The 27,150-nt window shown below is 54.2% G+C and overlaps 1 long non-coding RNA gene across 1 annotated transcript; it reads right to left on the bottom strand.

Moving 5' to 3' along the window:
* Nucleotides 1-1,179: 1,179 nt before the first annotated feature.
* On the bottom strand, nucleotides 1,180-8,625 carry LOC130704628 (uncharacterized). Its single transcript, XR_009005077.1, has 3 exons — nucleotides 8,364-8,625; nucleotides 7,067-7,181; nucleotides 1,180-4,286 (listed from the first exon to the last, which is right to left on the bottom strand). It is a non-coding gene; the product is annotated as an uncharacterized LOC130704628 (long non-coding RNA).
* Nucleotides 8,626-27,150: the final 18,525 nt, after the last annotated feature.

Below are 27,150 nucleotides of genomic sequence, written 5' to 3'. Positions count from 1 at the left end.
CTGGCTGTCGAGATGTCCGACTCCAGCCGCGATTCTGTCCACAGAGCAGCGCTGGCTGGCACCAGTGCAAGATGTCACTGTCCTTCTCGGCAGTGTGGACGCCTGCCCGGAGGCAGGACCCGTGGCTGGCAGGGCTGCTGGCCCCGAGCTCGAGCCCACGTGGCCCCGGGCTGTGCTGGTCTGCCGCGCACGCGCAGGGAAGCCAGGTGATCCGGTGTCACTGAACTGTCCCGGACAAAGCAGACAGTCCTGACTCGGTCACATTTCGACCCTTGGACACAGATCTTTTTACTATTCTGTGTGAGCAGACGGGAAACACACATCGAAGTGCGATGGGGCCTGAAGAAAAGCGTGCGGACGAGTGGTGGGCTGAATCCGCCCACTTTCACTTGAAAGAACAGCTGACAAGCTGTGGTCACTGGGATGTGGGCGTCAGGCAGACGTTTCTAGAAAATGCACAAGATGAGCCTGTGCTTTAAGTAAACAACTGGCAGAATTTGTTGCCGGTGACAAAATTTGAGCTTTCAAGCAAAACTTAGAGTTCTGGAACACTTGCAGCTGTCACTGCGCTCTTCCCAACAGTTTGACTTTTGCAAGGCACTTGGTGGTGACCTTCTGATATTGTACAAAGAAATGTGTCAACATGCGGAAGGTCTGCACGATCCGGTGAACTAACTTTCTCCAAACGACAAGCATCCAAACCGTGCTTGGGTAGCAGATCCACTCAGGACGCAGTGTAGACCAGGGGTCTTCCATGTGACAGGTTCTGAGAAGCTTGCCTGTGTGGTTTCAGATTCCACAGGGCAGCTAACCTTGAAGAAACTACCATTTATCAACTTCTGTGTAATATCAAAGAAGACTATGCACAATTATCTGAAAAGGTTAAGAGAAGTGATCCAATAATCCAACTAAACTTTAGTGTGTGGCCCGATTTTCTTCTGTATTTCAGCCAGAGCAGTTTGAACACAGAAGCAGACATGAGAATCCAAGTGTCTGTTAAGCCAGACACCAAAGAGATTTGCAAAAAATGTAAAACGATGTCATTTTTTCTCACTAAAACTTGTTATGTTTCATAAAAATGTCATTTATGGTAACACTTGATGGGTTTATTATTGTTACTTTTAAATGAATCAATCAATAAATGTTTGTAAATTTCTCAGTTTTAATTACTACTATGGTGCATATCGATAGGTACAACCCACATAAACAAAAGGTCTTGGGGGCTTTGATAATTTTTAAAGGTGTTCTGAGATCCCCCAAATTTAGTAACTGCTAGATATTGTAGCCTAGCACAAGTCGGGAGTTTTCTAAAGGCCTCTTTGTGAATCAATGTTTGCTTATTCCCCCTGTAACAGCTGCAGAGGACCTTCCAGAAAGCGCAGCAGGGGATCTGGCCACGGCTGCAGGACTGTGATCCCTGGGGCCCGGCCCGAGTAGCTGCCACCCTGAAGCCCGCCGTGCCTTCCTGTTTCATGCCGATGCACCTACAGGCCCTGTCAGCATCTTTCTATCAGTAGATTCTACACTGTCCTGATTCCACCCATTCGGTCAGCGACCTCACCTCTCCAGGCCCTGAAAACGCCTACGTTTTCGTTGAACAAAATGTAATTCCATCAGGCCCCTGGGCGTCTGCACTGCTGAGCTGCCCCAGGTGATGCAAACGTGGTAAGTTGATTCCTCGACTCAAGAGCCCACAGCGACTGCTGTGGAGCTGAGCCGCCAGGAAGGCCCCCGAAAGTGCTTGTGACCTTCGCACGGGAGTGGTGAGCTTTCACCTGGTCCCCCAGGCCAAGCTCCGGGGCAGGAGGAACTGCAACACAGCAGGACTTTCGAGTGGTGCCCCCCAGACGCCACAGGGACCCCTGGCAACCTGGCCAGGGATTCACTACCCTGCTGTGAGCACTGCCAGAGAAAATTCAGAAGAACAACAAATGCTACTGCAGCTTAAGTCTGTCCCAAGTTTTCACTGTTCATCTGCAGGGAAGGAGGTGCGGAGAGAAGAAGGGAGGCTGCACGTCCACCTCCAAGTGGCCCTGACGACCTGAGCCGTGAGCCCAGCCTCCGGGAATGGATCCCGATGGGCCCTGGAGGGACCCCCGGAGACAGGGCAGGGGCAGAGGCGAGGGGGCGAGAGGGAGCCGGGGGCCCCAGTGGGCGCGGGTCTGCGGGACCCTCCAGGCCTCCTCCGTGGTCCCAGGGGCCCAGCTGGTCCTCCAGGACCCGGGCCACCGCAGAGGGTGTGGGAGGGCTGGTCACACTGTGTCAGGGGATCTCGGCAGTGAGGGTGGAGGACGAGGTGGGGGCCTGGAGAGCAGACAGGTGAATCGCAGACACGGCCCCTGCCTGCCTGCAGCTCTGTGGTTACCAAAGCGGGTCCCGGGCACCCATCCCTGAGTGACAGGGTCCCTGAGGAAGCCCTGCAGCACCTGCCCCTCTGCCCCCAGAGTCTGAGGATCCCGGGGCGAAGCGGCCTCTTCCCTGCTGTGTAACTCCCATCGCACGGTCAGTGGGCAGCCTTGGGCACGGCTTCAGCGGCAGAAACCTTGCCTCTGGGCTTTCTTGGCATCAGGGGGCTGGGGGCAGGGGGCTGCGGAGGCCAGAGCAGCTCTCCCCGCCCACCCCCACCTCCCTCTGTCCCTGCTTCCGGCCCCCACGAGGTCCCTCTGGGTCTGACCCCCGAGGAGACCGGTTCCCTCCGCTCCGTTCCAAACCATCAGCCTGCGTGTCCTCGAAAGCCGCTCAGGAGACCACCGAGACTGCACCCCCAGGTGGGGAGGGACCCCCGGGCTGGCAGGTCTGTGAGGCCAGGAGAGCAGCCCCCCAGCCCAGGGCAGGAGGCCCGGGAGACCCGGGGCAGGTGGTGGGCCCGTGACAGTGCGGAGTCCCTCCCGAGGGGAGATCGGGAAGACTTAGCAACAGGTGCTCAGAAAAATCAAGACAACTGGAGAGTCCTAAAAGCTGCACAAGGGAGGATGTAGTTCCCGTACGGCTGGCAGGGGAGGCGCCAAGTCTGCAAACACAGACGAGCGGGGGGCGAACGCGGCGGTTTGTCGGTGTTGCTCTAAGTCCACGTTCAAGCCTCTGGTTCCAGACTTCGCAGCCATCCTGCGGGCCACGCACCCAGCAGGGAGCCAGCATCCTCTCACAGGATACCGTCCACCACACCGCGCGGCAGCTGGACAACAGCGAGAAGCATGGTGGGCTGTGCAGGGGTCAGGGAGCCGAGCCCCCCCAGCCCGACAGGAAGCCCCTCGGGAAGCCCGAGCCCTCGGCCGCCATCCAGAAACGCTAGGTGAGCATTGCTCCTCAGGCTGCGGACAGTGGGCCGGGGGCCTGCACGACCTAGTGCACTTTCTCTTATGACTTTGATAAAAATGGTAGTAATTTAGTAATTTGACAGTAATTTGTAAATTAGTTTGATAGTAATGCAAGAAATGAAACCCACACGTCTGACCATGTCGCTCGCTATCTGTCACCTAAGGACCCGATGGAACCCACAGCCTCTCGGCTCGGCCGCGCCCTGCGCTGGGCGGGCGCCTTTCCTCGGCGCCCTGGGAGCCGGCTGAGCTGGCATTTCAAGTGCGTGAGCCAGTGGAGGAGGCCACACCTGCAGAGCAGCGGGGCCAAGGTCAAGATCAGGATTTCAGACACGGATGGGAAAGGCAGGCTGGCGCGTTTGCGTTGGGTTTTGACGGAGGGGCGGCTGGGGAGTTTGGTCGGTCTTGTTGAGAGAGGAGTTATTTCCCACGCGGGTCAAAATAAATAATTTCTTGTGGACTCCCTCTGTCAACAAAAGCGAGCCTCGTTTTGGGGGCAAAGTGTCAGTGGGGACATTAAGATGACGGCACCCCGGGGGACCAGGATGCGAGGGAACCCAGGGCACCGACGCCGTGGGTGCAGACACATCTGGAGGCCGGGGGTCAGCCTCGCGCTGACCTGGAGCCCCCGGGTGTGCTCATTCCCCGGGCCTCCCGGCCACGCTGCCGCCACCCAGGGGTCAAGCGTGCTCTTTAAAAGGGTGGCCTGGGGTCCCCAAGTGGGGGACAGACGACAAGCCCGTGAGAGCCCCGTGCCCCCATGACCATCGCAATGAGACGTCACGGTGGTGTCGTGGGTGCTCGGTTTGGATCCGCGTAATGAGGAAAATCTTTGGATCAATACGGTGAGTGGGGCAGAGACCAGCGCCCTCCGCTCTGGCTGCCAGAGATTTTCTGATGACACCGCAGCTGACAGGACTCGTCTGGAATATGAATCCTCTGGCGATACGTCAGAGTAGTGTCCATAACCTGGAAAATAATTTTAAATTGACGGGTAGATGATGCAATCCCTTCTAACAGTGGAACGCAATGTAAACAAGAAGTCCCAAATCAACCAGCAATTTTTACTAGAATATCAGCAGGATTAGTAAAAGCCCCACTGTTGGCCTTAAACATTCTCGTAACAGTAAGTACTGGTTTTATGACCAGAAGACAAATGCCTACCTCGTGACGCTGTTAGTTAAATTTGGTTTTCGTTGCCTGATGAGACTTAATTTAAGGAAGTCTCATATTCCAAAATCTAAGTGAATGGAACAAAGAGGTTAGAGAATTTCATTGTTTTACTAACACTCACCCCTCTTCCCAGAGTTTCCCGTGTAGTTAGATTATAGCTAAACAAGACACTCTAGCAAAATTCTATTTCTAATCTGCTTTTCAAGGACATGGCTACCGTTAAATTCAGGAACGTTTTTGTTTATTTTAAGCAAAAGTCGATAACCACAATTTTCATTAAAATAACATATATGTTTAATTTTGACTTTCTCTTTTGCCATTTGCAGATCAAGAAACTCTACATAATGCAATCTTGAAACAGTAAATATAACAAATAAATCCAATTTGCTTTCAGGTTTATTTTATTTGTTTTGCAGATACTTCCCCTGAAAAGCCCGCATCTGCACACCCGCTGGTCCAGACCACTGTCTTCTCGAACCCGTGCCCTCAGAGGTGGGCGGCAGAAAGCCACCTGGGCCTCGGGCCCGCTGCTGTTCAAGCTTTGGTGTTGGTTTAAAGAACTACTCCTTCGTCACGTATACTTCAATTTAAAAAAAATAATAAAAACAGAAATAAAGAACCACGCTTGCACCATAATGTACTAAAAGTTGTTCTCTTCCGGGAACCCGTCTACGTGCCTTAAATTCGGCAGAGGTGAGAGACAGAAAAGCGGCCTCTGATGAAGACCTGAGGCTGCAGCGAGGGGCAGGGGGTTAAAGCAGCGGAGGCGGGAGCCCCTGCCTCCCCGCAGCCCGGCCCGCGCACGGGGCACACAGTCTGGGCCCACGGCGGCCACTCTGCGGCCAGCCCACAGGTGCATTTCCCGGGAGACGCCCTCGGGAGGCATCCCGCCCGCGCCTGCCTTGGGGTCTCATCGGGCAGAGCTGGTGAGTCCTGTGCAACCATATCTCCAACAAGGGGAGCAGGGTCCTGTGCGATGCCTCTGGGGGTCTGAATGGCCGGAGGACTTGGAGCCCCTCCCCCAAGTGTTTTGTTGGGAAAGGGAGAGGCGGGGAAAGGCTTCTTCAGTCTTGGAAAGTGATGTGCACGCATTCCCAGCGCCAGCGGTCCTTTTGACAGACACGCACACAAGTGCGGTTACGGACCTGTGTCCTGGGCTGGGCCTGTGCGGCCAGGTGCACGGGCACGGGTGGACCGGGCTGGTTCTGGGCCGGGTGGAGAGCCAGCACCAGGAGAGGAAGCACTGGGCCTCCCGGGAAAGCCTGACCTGTCAGCAGGGGCTTGGGAGTCCAAGGAGGAGCCCATCGTGGGGTGGGGGGAGGTGGAGGGACTGACCCTCGGCTGGGCCTGAACGACAACTTCCAACAAGCGGACAGCGTGTCCGAGGGGGCCATGCTCCAGGTCGAGGACTGGTGGGCCCCCCAGAGCCGGGCGAGCCGGGCAATGACAGAGGAAACCCTGGGACTCAGCGTCCACGTCTGTGAAGTGGGGGACAGTCAAATCCATCCCCCCTATCCAAGTACTAATAAGACAAGCCCTGGGGATGGGAAGACTCCAGTTTCTAGAATTCTCCAGAATCACCTGAATACAGAGGAGGAAGACATTTCCTGTGCCCCTGCCTGCGTCTCTGTCAGCCTACTGGCTCCGAGGACAAGACCCCTGCCCGAGGCTGAGAGAATGAGAACCGGGTGTAAAGGACCCTCAGGGATTGGTAAGTTCAGCGCCATTATTTTACACACCAAGAAACGAGGGAATTGGTCCAGATTCTGTGCACACAGGACAGGCTGCTCCTTGTGACACACGCATTTGGGAAGCCTACCCAGCCCAGCCCTGGAGGTGTCACCTGGCGCAGTTCTCCCCTGACATCAGTGAGCTTCCACGAGGACATGTGGCCCAAAGCTCTTCCAGGAGAGTGCCCGTCAGATCTCTCCAGTACTGGGACCGGGAGACCCTCACTCTCACGGCCCAGGTGCTGTCAGAGACCCCCTCGTGACGGCAAGTAGAACCAGCCTCAGGATGAGATAGAACCGAAAGACTTAAAAAAAAGCAATTGTTTGGTGTCATCACTGAGCTGCTGGATCAAGCCATCCCTGACCTGATGCCCTGGACCTGTCAGCCGCAGGGGCCCGTAAATCTCCTTTACTATATTATTGTATAGATGAGCTTGAATTAACAGCAACCTAACCGATATAGCTGGGTATACGTTAAAAGTTAGAGTTTAGTTTCATAGAGCCTTGAAGACCTCACCTAGGCCAAGCAAAGCACTAGGTGGCATCATGTCAGGGAAGCCCTCACACAGAGTCTTGTTAAAGATTTGCTAATCTGCAGTCGTAAGAGGATGGCTTTAACTGGGGCAGCTGCTGCAGCACCGCCTTATTCTTCCGTGGGTAGAGATTATGAACTTCAGGACAATAGATCCACCACAGGAAAGCCAGTTTTATGAGACTTCTATCGAAAGCCTAACTCTTGGTATTAAAGAGAATATTTAAAATATTAAAAACAACAACATCATGCTTTTGAGAGCGAACAGCTGCAAGAGACCAACAACCTGCTTTGTAAATGTTGAGTCCACTTACTTGTAAAGGAGCTTTTAATGAAAATGTGGAACTCTGGGAAGCCTGGGGTCCCGAGGGACTTTCCTGGGTGATGGTCCACTCTGTGCTCACATGTGTCACCAGTGGAGAGCGGTTTCTGGGGAAAGAAGAAACAATAAGCTAACCAAAAACACTCATGATTGATCCAAGCTTCCTCTTTCAGAGAAAAGCTGGAAGTTTCCCCTTCCGCATTCCTGTGGAAGCCCTGGCAGGTGGGGGGACACGAGGCTGGGTGTCTGGGGAGCAGGGGCCCCGACCGAGGCCCTGCTGCCCTTGACTCACAGGCCGGGCCCCGCTAATGAGGAACTCCAGCGCGTCCCCGTCTCGGGTCCGTCATCGGCAGCAGGTTCTGAGAGACAGTGATTAAAGCCTGAGTCAGTTCATTCCTTTGTGCTGGAACTTGAAAAAGCTCATTTTTCTTCTTGGAAAAGTACAAGAAAGGCAAAGCAAAACAAAACAAAAACAAAAATCCTGTGCTTATAGGAGGATTGTGCTGCCAACACACTGAGAGATTAAAGAATATGCGGCCCTGGAAAGAGTGAGGGTCCAGCTCAGGCCTGGACAGACGGAGCGAGCGGGACAGACAGCACAGCCTCAGACCCAGGGCGCGTGGAAGCCACTGGGCAGAGGGCAGCTTCTCCAATATACGGTACAGAGACCACTTCGCAGACGGCATCGGCCAAAACAAATCCCAGACGGGCTCGAGCTGGGAGCCTGGGGTCCTCCTCGCACGGACTCGCTCCCAGACGCTCAGCCATCGTGGGGCAAAGGGTCTGGTTCCCGATTCACCTCCAGGCTCCGTGAGAACTTGGAGGTTTGTTCCCATCAGGTGCCGAGCACGAGCCCGAGCTGCTCCTGAGGGAAAATCGTGGCCGCACATCACCAAATGCAGAGAAAACACACGCGGGGCTGAGGGTCCACGCCCCCCTCCCTGGCAGGGCCGCCTTCCCCGTCGGGCCCAGGGACCCCTCGCCTGGCAGGAGCCCCGTCCGGGGCGGGCATCCTGCTTGCGCTCCCGGACGGCCCCGCGTTTGCTGGCGATCGTGAGCCCGAGGCCCGCTCTGTGTGTGGTTCCCTCGGAGGGAGGCCCGGGCCCAGCGGGAAGCCGACCTCAGTCTCCCTCGAGGGGCCGCACGTGTGGCAGCCCTCCCCGGGGCAGCCTCCAGACCGGCGCCCTCCGCCCAGCATGCACATCCCCCAAGGGCCTCAGGCCCACCGCCCGTGTCTCGGGTCTCGATTTTTTGTATTCATTTCATGCATTTGATTTCATCTGATCTACCTTCGACCTTTCTGGAATCAGGCCAGATTTAGATCAGTCAGCAAGATGGCCTCTTTAAAGTCTGGTCACTTCCCCCTTCCAAAAGGCCTCTTCAGGTGGGCAGAGCTCCTCGCCCGCAGAGGCCTGGGGACAGGCTCTGGAGAGTTCCTGAGGGTCCTTCATCTCTGTGTGTTGCTCTCGGGACATGACCGTGGCCTCTGAGATGCGTCAGTTGCACAGAGGCTCGGCTGCAACAGCTGGTCCCCATTAGTGTCCACGTGGCCCCCCGGCTAAGAATAACTCCACCGCGGCCCTGGCCACGGCCATCAGGAAGTCACCGCAGGTTCCCACCCACTTTTGGAATCTGCATTTGGGAGAAGCCTGTGTTTAAAGGCCCCTAACAGACAGCTGGCAGCGTGGACACGCCCACCCCCGGCCCAGGGCCGGCCTGACATGAAGCCAGCTTGACAGGCTGGGTCCAGCACTGGCCATCTGGCCATGCAGAGTGGCTCTGCCCCTCCAGTGCAGTGACCAGTCAGTGAAGACACTCGTTTCTAACACGCAGATACGCAGGGGTCAGGCTTCCGCTGGAATTTGAAACCGGAGTTTCAGCCCCCTCTCTTCCGCTGGAACTGCAGTATCCGGGGATGCAGAGCCAGGCTGGGGTTCAGGTGAGGTCAGACGCCCCGGACCTCGGAGGATGATAGCCTCGCGGTGAGAGGAGAGACCCAAGCAGGAAACCGTCCGGGGAAAGCGGTGGAGTCAGGCCCGGCTGGAGGAGCCCAGACGGGAGAAAGCGGGCCGGCTGGCCGGGGTGGCGGGCGAGACCCCCGGGCTGCGGTGGAAAGCCTCTCCGAGGCCTCTGAGCTGGGACTCGGTGTTCACACCAGAGCCTCAAGGACGGTGGTGACAGGCCCTGGGCCTTGAGGACAGCCCCTGGGACAGACAGACAGCCGCTCCCACACCTCGCTTCCTGGGACCCGCGGAGGAGAGTCAGGGTGGCCGGGGCCTCGGGAAATGAACCCCTCGCCGGCCTGGGTCTCATGTCCCACTTATGAAGCCTAGATTTCAAGACCGACTGCCCAAGTGCTCCGGAGGAGAGGGGAGGGAGGAGGTGGGGGAGTCGGGATTCAGGCAGACCCGAATGGCCTCCCTCCTGCTGCACCTCCCTGACCCCAGACCCGAGCTTGTTTGTGGGCGAACAACCGGCAGGGGGGCACCGTCCAGTGGGAAGTGACGGCGGGCAGTTACCAGGGTCCTCGCCACGCTCGCGGCGCCCCGACGGGAGCAGAACGCACAGCCTTGCCTCACGTTCCCCTAAAGCCCAGCCGAAGAGTGTAGACGAGGCCGCGGCCGTGTGCACTGGCTCCCTTGGAGACCCTCCTCCAGCCGAGGGCTGCCCAGGCGCCGGGAGCTCTGCCTCAGGCCGTAGGAAAGGAATCCTCAGGCCCACAAGGCCCCAGGAGGGCAAGAAGGAAGTTTTGGGGCAGAATGGAATGATACGGGAAATCTACTGAAACATAACGTAGGTTGGGGTGAACGTTGTTTTGTTGTCATTGAATCTCTGGGTCGAGGTAAAGAATTGAAAATGGTGCCTTTAGAAGGAACCCGGCCTGGAGAAGATGCAGAGTGAAAACACGTCTACTTTTGTTCTTTCCTGAAATTCAGTTTCTCTCTGCTGAAATTCAGTACAGAGATACTGTAAAACAAAAGGGCCCAGAGGAGACAGACTGGGAAGAGGGTGGATTTGTGGCAGTGGCCTTCAAGACAGCCACGCTGCCTGGTGCTGAGCACCACGGGTCCCCGAGGCTGGGCGCCAAGTCTCCAGACAGGCCCCCGCCGGGACCAGAGCACCTTCTCCGGGAGTCCCACCAGCCTGAAGGAGCCCTAAAATTACTGACTTGGGGTGCCCCAACCAGATGTCCCAAAAGGAAGCCCACAGCAGGCAGACCCCACTATCACGCCTCCTGGTTCCTCCCTCTCAAAGAGAATCAGACAAACATCACAGCAAACGCGCTAACATGAAAAACGTAAAACTCCTGTAAAAGCTTATGCACGTAAGTAGACACCGTGCAGGGAGAAAACCTTGATATCGTTCCCCTCAGAAAGGTGTCCCAGGCAGGAAATGTCATCAAAACACAGTGTTTACAACAGCAAACACAAGGAGCCTAGAGATCAGAAACATGGTGACGAATGTTAAGAAACTCTACCAGGAGTACAGCTAAAAGACGACGAGATCAAAAACAGGAAAGAAAGGCTCAGAAAGCCACAAGACCAGGAGCCCCAGAAAGGGGAGCAGTTAGGGTGCACAGGAAGAAGTCGACCAACAATCGAGAACAATTTCCCAGAACTGAAGGCGTGAGTTTCCAGCCAGAGACCTCGAGGGTCCCGCGCCGAGACCCCCCCTCCGGCCAACCAGCGCTCGGGCAGAAGGAATGGAGCCCAGGGGGCCAGGGGCACGCAGAGGGTGGGTCTCGGGCTCCAGAGCAACCCTGGGGGCTGGAAGTGAACGCAGCGCCTCGGGGTAGCGCCTCGGAAGAGTCCGGCGATCCGCGTCGATTCTCAGGGGGTGGAAGCTGGGGGAGAGCCATCAGCTGGCCCCAGGCTGAAGTGTCCAGTGGGGACCGTGCCTGTGGTGGGGACAGGGCTGAACAGACGTGCCGACGATTAGCACCCAGAAGGCAGCGAGGGCAGCTAGTGCCTCAGAGTGGGGGGAGGCGGCTGCAGGTAGCTCGGAGATCGGGGAGCGGGTGCCCCCGGAAAGGTGAGGGGCGGGCAGGGGTGCAGAGATGCTGCTTGAGAACACACTTAATAAAATTAAAATAAACTCCGACCTGAAGGGGGGCCAGCCTCTGACAGAGAAAGAGTTTCCCCTTGAACGTCGCGGAGCACGGAAGGCCGTGTAACTCAATAACTGTGCCCTATCTTTATTATCATTACTGTTACCATTAGGGAGCTTTCGCTTGAAATTAGTATGTTCATAATTAATACTGAATTGTCTTTTTGTGTGTCTCCCAGGGACGAGAAGATGCTGGTGGGGATGTGGAAAGTTCATCAGTTACTTCAAGCCTAATCAGCCTTCCAGATCTCGGTCCAGGAAAACACCATCGATCTGCGCGTGTTTCTTGTGTCTCGGGAGCCCCCGGGACCGTCGGGTGTACGTTGAAGGGCACGCAGACTGCCCACTGTTGGCGTGGGTCTGTGTGCAGGGCGACTCTGGGTCCCACGTCAGATGCACAACAGAGAGGCGTTAACACCTGTGTGCAGCCCAGCACGCCCCCGGGGGCGCGCCCCATGACCCGTCTCGGGTGGCCCCGGGGTCCTGCTGCAGCCCCCGCAGTGAGCCATAGGGCACTCCCTGATCCCGTGCCTCGGTTTCCCTTTGTCTTTGTGAGGGCAAGCGTTTAAGCGGACGGGAAATAAAGTGCCCCGGGAATAGGAGGGGTGTGGTCTGTAAGCCCACCACCACGAGGCAAAGCCTGTGACCCCCCCGGGCTCCTGACATGCCGGCTGGGAATCGCACAGCTACTACACCTGTGTGTGTGTGCGTGCAGGGTGTTCCTGAGCGCGTGTGCATGCATGTACATGTGTGTGCCCGTGTGAGTGGGTGTACATGCATGCACGTGTGCGCATGTGTGTCAAGTCACAGTGACGCACAGACAGCGAGAGTGAAAGCTGACCCGTCTGGGCCACTGGTCCGAGGCGCTTGTGTGGTCCCATCTGTGCGGCTGTCACTTTGGGGCTGGGACCAAGACGGAGCTGCCGGGCTGGGCAGGACCTGGAAGGTAGGACGCAGGGCTTTGAGCAGAAGTTCAGCTCCTCCAGTGGGCCCTCCTCAGCACTTCCGTTCTTCGTTAATTCATCCCAGGAAGGAGTTACTGAAGGTGCATTTTTCCTAGAAATGCCTGACTTATTGGAGGGAAAAAGGATGGAGGAGGAGAATCCAGAATCTCCCGGCCGTGACCACAGCACCAGGAGGGAAGGGCAGCGGAGGCCTCGGCCTTCACGCCCAGCTCACATCCCCTCAATCAGCTTCCGCAACCCAGCAAGCACCGTGTGAATCCTCGTGGATTTCACGGGAGTATCTGTTGAAGCATCTGTGGCCTGTAATTACCCCTTTGGGGGACTGTGGACTCAGCTTTGAAGCAGTGCCTCAGATAAGAAGACTGAGAGCACACGGAACCCCACCGACTCGGTGGCGATGAGGGTGCCTGACTGGAAGGACACGCGCTCGAGCTGGGAGGGGGCTCGGCTGGGAGAGGCCAGAGGTCGCGGCCGGCCTGGCGGCGAGGTGGGGGGCCCTCGGGCCATGTCCTCACGCTGTCCTCGCTGTGAGAGGCTGGAACGCCTAGGGGAACCCCCGGTGGTGACTTTTCATGTGAGAGAACATTGAGTTAAGGTCATTTAGGGAGAAAAAGAAAGAAGTAAAAGCTGTTTTGAATGTCCATGTCCTTAAACACTGAACACAAAATTAAGAAAGAAAAGCTGAGAACTACAGACTGTCCCAGGCTTGAGAACGAGGTCACATCAGCGACAAACCACAGGCCTCCCCGAGACTTCCCATCTGGTGGCCCAGTGGTTACCGGGGTCTGAGGGGTCCCGGGTGCTGGCGGGAGACTTGGGTGTGACCGAGGGGTGGTGGCGGGCTGGGGTGGGCCCAGGCGGCCAGGCGAGGTGAGGCCAGGCCTCTGAGCCTCTCAGGAAACCTTCCTGGTGGCTGGCCGAACATTCCAGCCTGAGCAGTGACCTCAAGAGCTCGGCTGAACAAGAAGCCGCTTCCGAGGAGTCCCCAGGGCCGAGTGCACAGACAGGGGGGTCGGGAGACATCCTCACGTCCAACCAAAGTGCTCACTTAAGTCTTCGTTAAAATACCCATTTTTTTCTCAGAAAAAGAAGGCATACTCATTATGGAGTTTGGGAAAGTATAGAAAAATAAAAGCAACTGGAGGTCACCCAGAGCATCACTTCCCAGATGCAGCAAGGTTAACGCTCCTGCGTGTTCTCCCAGCCGTGCGTGTGCCTGTGACCGTGTGCGTGTGTGTGCATGTGCATGCATGCGTGTGAGTGGCGTGTGTGTGCCTGTACAGGCCAGGACTACCACTCAGTGCAGCCGGGGCCAAACTCCAGCCCCGAACAGCAAGGGGGGCGTCTGTCCCGGGTCCGGAGCCCTGGTCCCCAGATCCCCCGTGAGAGGGGCCATACCCTCGAGGCCGGGCCCTTGATCTCCGAGCACCTGCACCGTTTTCCCACGGCAGGACCATCCTTTGGAAGTGTGGTTGCTGTGAGATTACACATGATGCTGCAGAGAACACCTCACGTGCGTCAACGCGAGGGCCATCTAATCTCCCCTGGGAATTACTCAAGGACGTGGAATTACTGACCTGAGCACGCAAACGTTTCGGGGATCGTGGCACATGGCGCCCAGCGGAGGGGCTAGCAGGGCTGCGACCTCTCATGGTCAGGGGTCAGAGGTCACCATGGCTTTAATTTGCTGCCCTGTGAACACCTCAGGCTCTGTGGGTGTCCAGCTTCTCAACACCCGGCCCCCCTTCCGGGTCCTAAACGGCCCCCAGAACCACTGGGTTGGCTTGCCGTGCGGCCCAATGTTCCAGGACACAGGAAGCGACACTAGGACGGCCAGCATGTTGACCTTTGACCCGGGGCCATCCCAGGGCCCTGGGACTGCAGCAGGGGGCGGGGTGAGAAGGAGGATTGGCCCCTAGGCATTTTTCCAGGCGGCATCATCTCCCGCCCTCAGCACCTCCCACCCGTTGTCCTCACGGGGGCCGCACCCCGCCCCACTGCGTGGGCCCCTCCTGCACGGCCCTCCACCGCTGCTCCAAAGGCACCAGATGTGCTGGGAAGTCCCTCTCGCCCAGGACGCCCATGTGCCTTCCCCACCTCCCGCTGACCTTTGCCCTGTCTGTCCTACTTAAATCTGCCCCCTGCCCCCAGCGCTCCCTCCCCTGGTTCCTTTTCTCGGTGGCTTGTTTCCCACCTGACAAGCCCCTGCTTTGCTCCCTGCCTGTCTCCTGAACTGAGGTCCCCATTGCGTCCCCTGGTGTGAACACAGCCCCAGACATTGCCTGGCACACAGTGGGCCTGGATAGCTCACCCAGGCCGCCAGGCGCTGCCCTGCCGGGGGCAGACGGGCCGGCCCCGCTCGCCGCTTACAGACCCTTCAAGGGCCCGGGATGGGGTATGCGCCCACTCGGTGGTCTCGCAGCTGGGCCTGTCCTGCCGAGAAAGGCAGGCCGTCGTCCCTTCCTGGACACCACCCCACTCCGACCCCTTGACTACACATCCCCAGATACTCCCAGCCGGTGGGGGACAGCGGGCAGCCGGCAGAGGCCTCGGTGGCTGGAACAGAAGCTCTGCTGTCCTTCCAGGTCCCCAGAGTCAGCACCGACGTCCGGCTCGTGTTCCGTCCCATGTGGGCCACGCAGCCAATGCAGCCCCTCCTCGACCCCAAGGCCAGCAGAGCAGTAACGTGGGGCCTGGGGGCACGAGAAGGCGCACAGGGAAAACGGGAAGTGGGGTGGTCGGTAAAATCCCTCTGTGAGCAGCTCGCGTCACGGGCCCTCAGGGTAAGCGGTCAGGTCTGAGACCCGGGGCCCCTCGAGACCCTGAGCCCCGAGGGGACAGCCGTGCTTCGGGCCCCCCGCCGCCCGAGCTCAAGGCTGAAACTCGTGTCTGAGTCCAGGGACGCAGAATTGCCGCCTTGAATCAGTTTTTGTTAATGTTGAATTTTAACTGTACTTGTCGTTTTATGTGTGTCTTGGTGTTATGAGCTTTTAATACTTTAGGGGTGAAAAACCTTAAAGGCAAAACAGAAAAGTGGACGGTGAGAGGGTCTCGTGCCGTGGCCGACCTCTCGAGGGGCCCCCGTGTCCAGCGGGCCTTGTTCCTGCCCAGCGACGGCGTGTGAGTCACCTCCCAGGACCCCAGGTCTGCGGGCATGAGAACTTCCCTCGTCCCGCGGCACAGTCAGCGCTCGGACGGTGGTTTGTGCTGTGCGTTGTCTGCCAGGCTTCACAATATTTTCCTACTTCTGACGCATAAGAGCAGGTTTCCACGGGATGGGGGACTCAAGAAACTAAGGCAAGTTACATTCAATGTTAGTTTATACTTGTATTTTTAAATAAATTTTTTATTAGCGTGATGGGGTCCAAAGAGCTTGTAGGAATGCTCTAGGAATTTGAAACGTCTAGGAAACATCAGAAAAATAAACGATCCAAAACAAAAAAGCAGAAGTATAAGTAAAATAAATTAAATACGAATTCTGACACTAAAAAAAATCCCAAAATCTAAATGAAGACATGAATATGGGACAAATATGAATGTGGGGTATCTTATAAAGGGCTGGACCACATCCTGCTTCTGCGGCAGGTTTGCTGCTGGCCAGGGGGTGGGGGCTGGCCTCCTCAGGGACACCACGATGTCAATAGATGTGGAACGACTTCTACTTAGGGCAAAACTCTCAGGTACAAGGCTCAGGCCATCTCGCAGCAAAACTCTACGTTCAGGGAAAGTAATTTATGTGCTACATTTCAATATCTATAACACGTGACACAATCTTCATGAAGGAAAGCGTTACACTCTTTAGGCTGCATTTCTAAACACCTCCCCTCTGTCTGTCTTTCCGGGTGGCTCTTCTGCCTGAGGGACGCTCCTCATCCTTCAGTCGCTTGCTCTATCATGTAGCCGCTCATCAACCAGCGTCCCCGAGCCCCTGCTGTGCAGGGATCATCCACGTGGCCTTGACGTGAAAACTAACCAGAAGGTCACCCATCCTCCACCCGCATGGCGGTTCAGAAGGCGCCCTGACCACAGACATGGGCGTCGACGCGAAGTGACCCCAAGAGGGTGACCCCAGGAGAGTGACCCCAGGAAGGTGACCCAGGAGGGTGACCCCAGAAGGGTGATCCCGGAGATTGATCCCAGGAGGGTGACCCAGGAGGAGTGACCCCAGGAGAGTGACCCCAGGAGGGTGACCCCAGGAGGGGTGGCCCCAGGAGAGTGACCCCAGGAGAGTGACCCCAGAGGGTGACCCCAGCAGAAGTAACCCCAGGAGAGCGACCCCAGGAGGAGTGACCCCAGGAGGGTGACCCCGGAGGGTGACCCCAGGAGGAGTGACCCCAGGGGGGTGACCCCAGGAGGGGTGACCCCAGGAGGCTGAACCCAGGAGGATTGACCCCAGGGGGGTGACCCCGGGAGGGTGATCCCAGGAGGATGACCCAGGAGGATTGACCCCAGGCGGAGTCACCCCAGGAGGGTGACCCCGGAGGACTCACAGCGAGGGCCTGGGACCATCGAGCTCCACGTGGGAGGCGAGTGTCCCTCAGGGCCCAGCGCCCGAGGTGAGAGGGGGCAGAGAGCCAGTCAGATGGCGCGGCTCTGCGGCTCTGCGGAGGGCGCCGAGGAGAGCGACAGCAGGACACTGGGGGCCGTCGGTGCGTCCCAGCCACAGCCATCCAGGGCCGCCGCCTCCTCCGGCCACAGCTGCAGGGCAGGCAGATGCGGGCTGGAACACAAGGTGCAGGGGCCGTCGAGGCCCAGCCCTCTGACCCCGCAGGCCCTGGCACTGAGCACCGGCCGGCATGGACCGCGGGGAGGCCTGAGCAGGCACGCGGGGCAGGGGCCTCCGGAGCCAGAAGGCGGCACCCACGCCCTTCAGACGGGGACTCTGCCCCCATTTTACCCGAGCATGTGGTGTCAGGCTCACACTGCTCCAGGCCCGAAACCCACCCCAGACGTGCCCACAGCGGCGACCTCGCCCCTGAGCCTGGGCCCCGCGGGCCACGGCAGCTCTAACTTGCCCCCGTTGCCTCAGTGAGGCGGAGGGGGGGGTCGGCTCTTGGAAGACTTGGGGGAGGGCTGGGCCCCTGGCCCCTGACGGGCACCGGGGGATGAAAAGCGGCCCAGCCCCACGCGGGTGGGCCTCGGGCTGCCTGTGGCCTCTAGCAGGAACGGCCCCTCCAGTCGCTGTGATGGGGCAGAGGCCAGGGAGGGGCTCAGAGAGAGGCCCCCCGAGAAAACAGCAGGGCCCCCAGGCTGCCGTCCACATCAACGTCACAGCCCAGGGTCTGGAGAGGAGCTCGATGGAAAGCTCAGCTTCCGAGCCGGTCAACGGGTTTCTGAGCTGCCAGTGTCTCTGAAGTCTCTGAAATTGGGCGGATTCCAGGTTTTTCTCGCGAGGTTCCACCGTTGCCTCTCCAAGGCCTCCTGCTGGTAGCCCAGCGGCCCTGCTTCTCTCCGGGCCAGAATCAGAAAAGAAGGTGCCTGGAAGGGGCGCGTCCACCTGGCGTTGTCACCAACCTTGTGAAAAATGTTATCGGTTTTAAATGTCTCTGTTTTAAAGGGAGAAATTTCTGTTCAGCTCTGATCTCCCCTGCCAGGCATCTGGGCCGAGGCACACTTTGCCAACGTTTGGAAACTGTAAATAAGAAACTCCGATCTAAAAAGTTTTTATAGACTTAAATGTTTCAGCGAAAACATTTCCTGAGAAGTAACATTTCTTGAGAAGTTTCTGTAAGAAAAGAGCATTTATTTTGCTTCCGTGTAAGCTGGCGAGTTGCCCTGCTCTTCGAATTGTTCTAGCTGTGCTTTCCGTCCTCAAACCAGCGACTTGGGCTAAGAGACGCTTCCGATGGCGTGGGAACGCTCTGAGGACACCTCCCTGAACTGCGGCACGTGTCGGCGAGGCGCGGCGGCCCTTTGTCCGGGGGAGGCCCCGAGCCTGAGTCGGCAGGAGGACAGGAGCCCACGAGCAGGCTCCTGGCAGCCGGAGACTTTCCCACTGGGAGTCTGAGTGGGAGGAAAAGGCCTTGGACCATTAGGGCAGGTTTGATGGGACTTGAGAAAAAGAATGACATCCACTTAAAACATGTCACAGATTCCTTTCACGGGATGGATGGAATGTGGCCGGCCATACTACGTGGAGTGAAAAGGGCTGGGAGAGGGAACAGAGGACGTGGCCCCCACGCACGTCCAGCGAGCGCTCCGTGGGGCACGCAGCTTCTCCCAGGGGACCCTGCGGGTCGACACCCTGACGGGGCCTCTGTCCCCTCTGTGCCTGAAACACCAGCTCCGAGTGCTGGTCCTAGCGTCTCGCTGTGATGCTGGAATTCCTCCTTCCCGTCTGAAGGAGAGAATCAAAACAAAGCCCCCACGTTTCGTGTCTTTGCCTCCCGAGGAGCGGGGCCTTCAGAGGAGCCCTGCAGACGAGGTCCTCACCGCAGAGCAACCTCGGCGGAGCGCCCAACGACACGCCGGTGTGTGCAAGTCCTTCCTGTAATGGCGAGCTCCTTCCCTGGGTTTAAAACTGTGGCAAGCTACACGTACAATCTTCCATCTTGAGCATTTTAAGCGCGCAGCCCAGTGGCATTTGAAGCACATTCACGCTGTTGTGCGGCCACCACCATCCACCCCCATAACTCTTCATCTCGCAAAACTGAAGCTCGGTCCCCGTGCCACACCGACTCCCCTCCCCCACCCTCTACTTTCTATGAATTTGACGACTCTGAGTCCCTCTTACGAGTGGATGGGACGGTACGTGCCGTGTTGTGACGGGTTCGTCTCACTGAGCAGTCCTCCAGGCTCACCCGAGCTGCGGCCTGAGTCAGAGGCGCCTTCCTTTTCAGGGGTGAATCATATTCCCCTGCGTCTGTCACCACATTTCCTTATCCGTCCGTCCGTCAGCAGACAGACACCTCTGCGGGTTGAGAATAGTGACACCGTGGACACAAAGCTCTCAATTCTTTCGCGGACACACCTAGCCGCCGTTGTATTTTAATGTGTGACTTCATCTTTCTCTGAGCTACTTTTACACAGGTTTGTAAAACTTAACTCGTCCAATTGAGATGTACCTGTAATTACTGATTTTGACATTGATAACCAATGTCATCTCCAGATAAGTTTTCTGCTAATAAAAATCTGTGATGCGAAGGAGAGAGGGAGAGAGAGACGGGGACGGGACAGGGACAGGGAGAGGCGGCTTCGGAAGCCTCGCCAGCGCCCAGCCCGGCCCCGCCCGCCAGTCACGCAGGGCCTGCTCGTGAGCCTCGGGGCCGCCCGACCGGGGCGCCAGGATTTTCACCAGCGACGACCGACGGCGACTATTAGACCCCCATCTAGGCTTCAGCGGGCGTCACCCAGGGAGCCTCCAAAGGCTGCGCCGTCTGCCATCCTCGCCCCGCGTCCCAGCCCTGTGGCCTCCTCGGCCCCGCCCCCTCGGGTCTCGACGCTTTACCCACCTGTCGTCGATGTGACAGGCATCAGCGAGGCCTCCAAACCTCTGGCCCGCAGACCCCCTGCCCTCCCCGGCTCGCACTCTATTACAAGACGGGCGGCGCGTGCGTTCTCTGCGACCAGGGCACCCACGGGGGCGGTGAGGGGGCACGGGTAGCAGTCACACCGGGCAGGGGGCACGGCCCCCGAGGTCCATGCACGCGGCACGGGCTCCCGCCTCCCGGCTCCGCTCGGGATGCATGACCTTCTTGCCCCTGGCCCTCCGCGCCTCCAGCTCCTCTGGGGACCCGCACCTCACTCCCCGGCACGAGGACAGCGCTTCTCTCCGAAGCCCGGTCCTTTCTTCCCTTGTTGACCACGCTGGGCGTTGCCATTTTCACGTGCAGGTTACTGACTACAGAGATAGAGGTCTCTCTTGCACATGCCCTTCTGAAGGTAAACTGTACCCCAGTGCGGTGACAGGAAAGAATGCAAACCAGAGAGCCTCACTCCAACGTGTGTGTGACAACTGGCCCAGGGTCCCTACGGGCGGCTCCAGGGAGGGGACCCACCGGGGACAGGGCTCTCTGGGTTCTGCAGTGTTGGTAGATTTTGGTAGCTTGTTAATCCCTTCAGGCCAGGTGCCATGTTTATTATCTAATTTATCCATCCATTCATTTCCTCAGCAGACACTCCTTCATGCGTGCGTATCCCCCAGCATTTTAAGCAGATGCTTTACTAGTAGGAGTGTCACCCCTTACGCAATATGATCACCCAATTCCACAATTTGTTCTCACAAAGGCAACGAGTTAGTACATGAATCCCTCCCTCAAACTTGCAACACTTTATGATGAGGAGGAACGCTGTACTGTCTCAGGTTCTTCATTCCAATTGTTTTCCCCACAAAAAAGCTGGCAGTTACCACGAGACGACTAATTTGTGTATTTGTGCAAGTGCATTGTCGTGCTGGGGTGAGAACAATCCTGAGAAAGTATAATCCAGTGAGAGAAAATCTGGAGTTAGAAGACCAAAATTCAAATGCCATTTCTCCAGTAACCAATTAAGTTGCTTAGCTGCTCTGGGTGTCAGTTTCCTCATCTAGAAAACAGGGATAATGAGGCCTCTTGCCTCACAAGGTTGTCACTCACATGGAATCAGAAGGAGGTGAGCGCACCTTGAGGACGGTCCCAGGTGGGGTGGGCTGGGTGAGAAGCTGAGGGGCTCACTGCGGGGAGGGGAGGCCAGAGTGGAAAGAGGCTGGGGAGCCCCGAGCCACTCGCCCACTAATGTTATTTCCAGATCCTGATTTCCAGCTCCAAAGGTGTTCGCTGAGCCCCGCTACCTGCTCCTTGCCCCCAGAGATCCTCCCCGGATCCTACCATGTGCCCGGTCCCGGACAGGGCTCCAGGCACGCACAGCTGGGCCTCTAGTTCTACAAAGGGCCGGCTTCCCAACAGCGTTATCAGCGCAAGGAGGTTCCAAATGACTGAGGGCAGCTGTCCGCCTGCATGGCTGTCTGAGAGTACAAACTAAATCCAAGGGCTTCCGCTTCAGAGGCCTGGGAGAGCCCGAGCGTAAGAGCTGGGATTATTCCCCGCTGATCGGCAGGTGGAGGACTCTCGGTCCATACGTGAGAGGATCGTTCGTTTCTGGAGATGAAACTTCCCATTCTCACTGCAGTTAAGGGGTTTTTACTGAACCCTCCCAGCACTGCCCCCAAAGCCCAGCGGCCTGAGCACCCACACAGCTTTCCCCGTATTCACACGTCACTTGTGATAGTTACTTAATAATTTTCTTTAATTTTAAATGTAATCCTTTTAAAAAAAAAAAAAGTGTCCTTATCCTAAGTAAAACAAGTAACATCATGGCCTTAATGTATCTGTTGTATTTTTTCTATTACACTTCAAACAAACACATAATAAATATATAATGAATAAATTAATACACGTTTGCCCCTACGCTGCCTAAAAAGCCTCAGCGTCGCAATTTGGGGAAATTGCTTGAAAAAACAACGTTTGCCTTTAGAGAAGCGCGAGGACCCTGAAAGCCAGCACCGAAGCCCTGCCATCCCCACCGGAGCACAACTCAGGACGAGGCTTCGCAGAGAAATTCGCTGAAGGAATGTCTCCATCTAGTGGCCGTGACCTCTCATTACATCGAGAAGCGAGCTCCTGCTAAACATTTTAGGCCCCGGGTTTCCTTTTGGGGGAAGTGACAAAAGTTCTTGAATTAGAGAGTGCTGATGGTTGCCTACCTTTTTGAATATACTAAAACCCACTGAATTGTACACTTTAAAGGGATGAATTACATGGTAGAAAGTATATGTCGATTTTCAAAAAAGAACAATTGTGAAAGGATTCAATATGAACAGAAAGAGAAAATACTGTCTCTGCCTTCTTATGGTGAAGTTAAATTATCTGGAGCATGGCGGCGAGGGCGTCTTTTTCTCTGCTTTGTCTTGGGGACATGAAGTTTACATCCAGGGGCCAGAAGTCTTAAATAGAAATCAATTTCTTCATTTGTTTGTTTGTAAACCACAGCTACAGTTCCTACTAAACACAATTTTCCCAGGATTCCTTTGGCTGATATTCTAAAAAGTTGTTTCTTTTTAAGGCCATTTCACCCTTAAAAAAAAGTGCTTTCAAGCTGCAATTACACAGATCTGAAATGTGCAGCCTGTGCTTTGCTCTCGCTTCACAGTGGAGTTGGTGGGTGTGGTTAGATTATGATGTTTTATTCTAAGGGGAGGCTGAGAAACATCTGCTCCTTGATGGAAACCATGTGCTATTACAAGACGCTACGTCAGGCAGCTTAACACGATATATTCCTTACAATTACACTTACTAAACAGAACCCCATTACAGAATTCCCACTAATGTTCTCATCACACACCAACTCAAGAATCTTCCCCTGTAACTCATAGGGGATTGATCAGTGCAATTATTTTGTAAAGGTCTTTGTCAGTGGATTCAAAATAACCGGAAACAGTAATTATTATTATTTAGGATTCAAGTGTTAATTTTCCAGCTGAGATGCAGCCTCAGCCTCATGCAGCTACAGGTGTGGATAAAGTGGAAAACAAACACTTCTGTGCACAGCATATTTTCTGAGAGGGAGAGCACTCAGAATGGCCTCCCATCCTGCCGGGAGCGCGCTCCCACTGCAGTGCGTGGAAACGTGGCCCCGAGACCTCCAGAGAAGCCAGCGTGACCTTAGTTCTGCTACGGGCACAGCTCACGTCTTCATGCCCTAAGCTGGTCTCCCTCATCTGGACGCTTAGGAGAAGGTGCCCTCGTGCGTGGGGTCAGAGAAGCTCCAGCCCTGATCCGCCCCCCCGGAGGGCTTTACTGCCCCCCTGCTGCAGAAGCAGGGCAGCACCTCCAACCTCGGTGCCTCAGCCAGAGCCAGGGGGGCCTGAGCAGGGCCGGAGGAGGAGCCCGAGCAGCGTCTGGGGGCAGCTCTGACGGCCACACAGCTTCACCTCTCCCCTGCCCAGACCTACTCCCGCTACGGTGCCCTCACGTCACACACCTCGAAGCCCATCTGCACGTCAGCCACAGCCCTTCGCAACAGAGACTTCTTCAGCCCCAAAGGTCAGTAATTCTCAAGTTGAGAGACCCTGAGCTAGACTGGCCCAGGAAAAAGAGAGGAGACACAATGAGCAAAACACGCAGTGAAAGAGGGGCTATCACGACCAGCCATAATGACAAGGATTATAAGGAAATATTCAGAACTGTATACCAATGAAGAGGAAATGGACAAATTCCTAGAAAGACAGAAATGATCAAAGCTGACTCAAGAACAAATAGAAAATTGGAATGGACCTGTAACAAGAAAAGAAATTCAACTGGTGATTTTAAATTTTCCCACAGAGAAAAGCTCAGTCCCAGATGGTTTCAACGGTGAATTCCATCAAATATTTAGAGAAAAGCTCTTTCAGAAAAAAAGAGGAGGTAACACTTCCCAACTCATTCTATGAGGCCACTACCACCCTGACGCCAAAGCCAGACAAAACGTTACAAGAAAACTTCACACCAATCTCTCTCACGAACCCTTAAAAACCCTTAGCAAAATCTTAGCCGCATATAAAAAGGATTATAAACCACGACCAATTGGAATTCATCCCAGGAATGCAGGTTGGATGAATATCTGAAAACCGATCAATCAATAGGTGTGGAAAAATCTCATTGACAAAATCCAACACCTATCCATAATGAAACAAACAGACAAAAAAACCTCTCAATAAACAAGAAAAGAATATCCTTAACCTGATAATGGGCATGTAAACAAACCTACACATCATAGTCAGTGATGTGCTTTCCCTTCCTAAGATTGTGAACAAGGCAAGGATATCTGTTCTGGCCACTCCCACTCAACGCTGTGCTGGAGGTCGTAGGGAGCAATACTTGCTCCGCCAAAAAGGAAGGAAGGGAATGAGAGAATGGAAAATAAACTGAAGCATGAAGATTGAAAAGAAGTTATAAAACTGTCTATTTACAGATGACCTGATTCTGTATAAAGAAAATTCGAATATACCAAAATAATCTCACTAGAACTAATAAATGAGCTTATCAGGATTGCAGGATACAAGCCCATTGTGCAAAAATCAATTCCATTTTCATATACAGTTGACCCTTGAACAACACAGGTTTGAGCTGTGAAGGTCTACTTACGTGCTGATTTTTTTAAATAAATTCACATATTACTGTAAATGTATTTTCTCTTCCTTATGATTTTTTTTTTAAAGGATTTTCTTATTTATTTATTTATTTATTTATTTATTTATTTATTTATTTTTGGCTGTGTTGGGTCTTCGGTTCGTGCGAGGGCTTTCTCCAGTTGCGGCAAGCGGGGGCCACTCTTCATCGCGGTGCGGGGACCGCTCTTCATCGCGGTGCGCGGGCCTTTCTCTATCGCGGCCCCTCCCGTCGCGGGGCACAGGCTCCAGACGCGCAGGCTCAGCAATTGTGGCTCACGGGCCCAGCTGCTCCGTGGCATGTGGGATCTTCCCAGACCAGGGCTCGAACCCGTGTCCCCTGCATTAGCAGGCAGATTCTCAACCACTGCGCCACCAGGGAAGCCCTTCCTTATGATTTTTTAATAAAATTTTCTTTTCGCTAGCTTACATTTTATAAGAATACCACGTATAAATATATATAACATACAAAACATGTGTTAATTGACCGTTCATGCTATCGGTAAGGCTTCCAGTCAACATTACGGTATCGGTAGCTAAGTTCTGAGGAAGTGAAAAGCTATACACAGTGTGACTGCACGGGGGGTTGGTGTCCCTAACCCTCGTGTTGTTCAAAGGTCAACTGTACCATCATCAAACAACCTGAAATGAAATTAAGAAAATAATTCCATTTACGATAGCATCAAAAAGAATAGAATACCTAGTATTAAATGCAAAAAAAGAAGTGCAAGATTAATTCACTGAGAACTATAAAACATCACTGAGAAAAATTATAGAAAATTTACATGAGGGACATCCCATGCTCATAGATTGAAAGATTCAATATTATTTACATGTCAATTCCCTACAAATTGTAGAGATTCAATGCAGTCATTATCAAAATCCCAGCATTTCTTTGTAGAAATTGACAAACTGATCCTATTAATTATGTAGACATGAAAAGGACCTAGAATAGCCAAAACAATTTTGACAAAGAACAAAGTTGGAGAACTTACACTATTGGATTTCAAACTTACTATAAAGCTATAGGAATCAAGATCATCTGGTGTTAGCATAAGGACAGACATAAAGATCAATGGAACAGAACTTGAAATTCTAGGATGTTCATGGTCTGTATCGTAAAATTTAACACAAAATAACATTTTAAAGAGTCACTGGAGAGAGATTTCTTCCTGTTAAGGACTCTCTCAACCCCGTAGTATATTTTCATGTCTGTCTTGTGCTGGATTCAGAGGATGGATTGACAGGCGAGGACTCCAACCCACTCTCTGATGTGAATTACACTAAGACGGTCATCTTGGGACCTGCTTTTTATAAACTCTCTCTCCAGCGGCTGTAATGGAAACTTGGCAGTCATAAGATGAGAAGCATATTAGGAGGTAATGTGTACGTAAATTAAACACGGAATTTATGCAGGAAGATTATTTCCCCTAACAGAACATTTTACTTTTTATTATGAAAGTTTTCAAACATGCAAAAATACTGTTTCTCTTATCCTTCTCCAGCAATTATCAGTACAGAGCCTATCTTGTTCAATCATATGTACCATTCACTAAACCTGATTATTTAGAAATAAATCCCAGGTATCCTATTATTTCATCTGTAAAATATTTCAGCACACATCTTTAAATGATAAAGATTCTTCTTAAACCCATAGTCAAATAAAGAAAGCATCAATAACCTCCTATAGGAATTTTAAAAATAAACAGAAGAAATCCTCCGTAAGCTGCACGGACTCTACATTCAGCCTATAAAGGCTAGCATTCTCTTTTAACAGCCTTTTTACACCCATCTGATGATGTAAAATCAAATGAGTCTCATGCTCATTTTCCCAAAAAATATATTTTGCAGCAGCAAAGCAAACATTATAATATGCAGTGGTCAGGAGCCTGCTGTCCTGCTGTTCCAGAGGGAATACGTGAGACAAAATGAACACGGCAGAGCCCGTTAACTCATTCCCTCTCATGTAATGCACTGGGCCCATCTCAGACCTAGAAAAGCTGACCCTCAGTCCAGGAGAAGGGCTGACTATCAAGTTCTGAACCTGATACATTTTCAAATGAAAACTTGTGGCTTGGAGTTGTGAATCAGATTCACGCTAAACAATGTTTTCTTAACACCCACCTTGAAATAATAATTTAAAAAATTAAACCCGAGCCATATGGGAAGGCTCCAGTCGTAAAATGCTTCCATTCCATCTCTACCCCACTGTAACTGACAGTATACCTGGTGAGGATGCTGAGAAAACCACATCCTTCGAACTCTGTGCACTGTCACTGGAGTCATGATCTCATGGGCTGTTCCAGTAGAACCAAGCAGACGTCACAGCATTTCCCTTCACTGGGAAGTAAAGCAATAAAGAGAGCAGGGAGAATCCGTCTACTTCTTCTCTCATGATCACCTAGCTGCTCCGCAGGGCTGGGAGACGCTCCTGAAAAAGTCACGGTTCGTAAGAGAAGCATCCTGGAAGATCTCGCCAGGCACGTGGGTGGGTTCTGATGTACACCCTCTATTCTGGTATTTTTCTGGGATTGTTTAAAGGGACTGTTTCTGACTCACGGTGAGAAATCAGCCTGCACAGCACACCAGCTGCTCTCCTGGTAACAGGGCCACGGACGTCCTCACTCCTAGTGACTGCCTCCTCCTGAGCGCGAGAACCATTTCAGTGTTCCCAGCTGCCTTCTCCTTTCCAAAATGCACACCATGCGTACTACTGCCCCCTTTGTAAAAAAAATGGTAGAATGTTCCTTGTAGCCAAAATAACTTTGTTTTCATTATTTGTCTGTTCTCAAAGAGCCATTTTACTGAAAGTAAAATGCCGTGTAGCCAAGCCTATGGGAGTGGTAAAAAGAGTCAGTAAATCGTTGCTATGCTAGAATAGTC

The sequence above is a fragment of the Balaenoptera acutorostrata genome, chromosome 13 (genome assembly GCF_949987535.1).
Source record: "Balaenoptera acutorostrata chromosome 13, mBalAcu1.1, whole genome shotgun sequence".
NCBI lineage: Eukaryota > Metazoa > Chordata > Mammalia > Artiodactyla > Balaenopteridae > Balaenoptera > Balaenoptera acutorostrata.
Note: the sequence above shows the minus strand (reverse complement) of the source record. Positions and strands in the feature narration are given on the sequence as shown.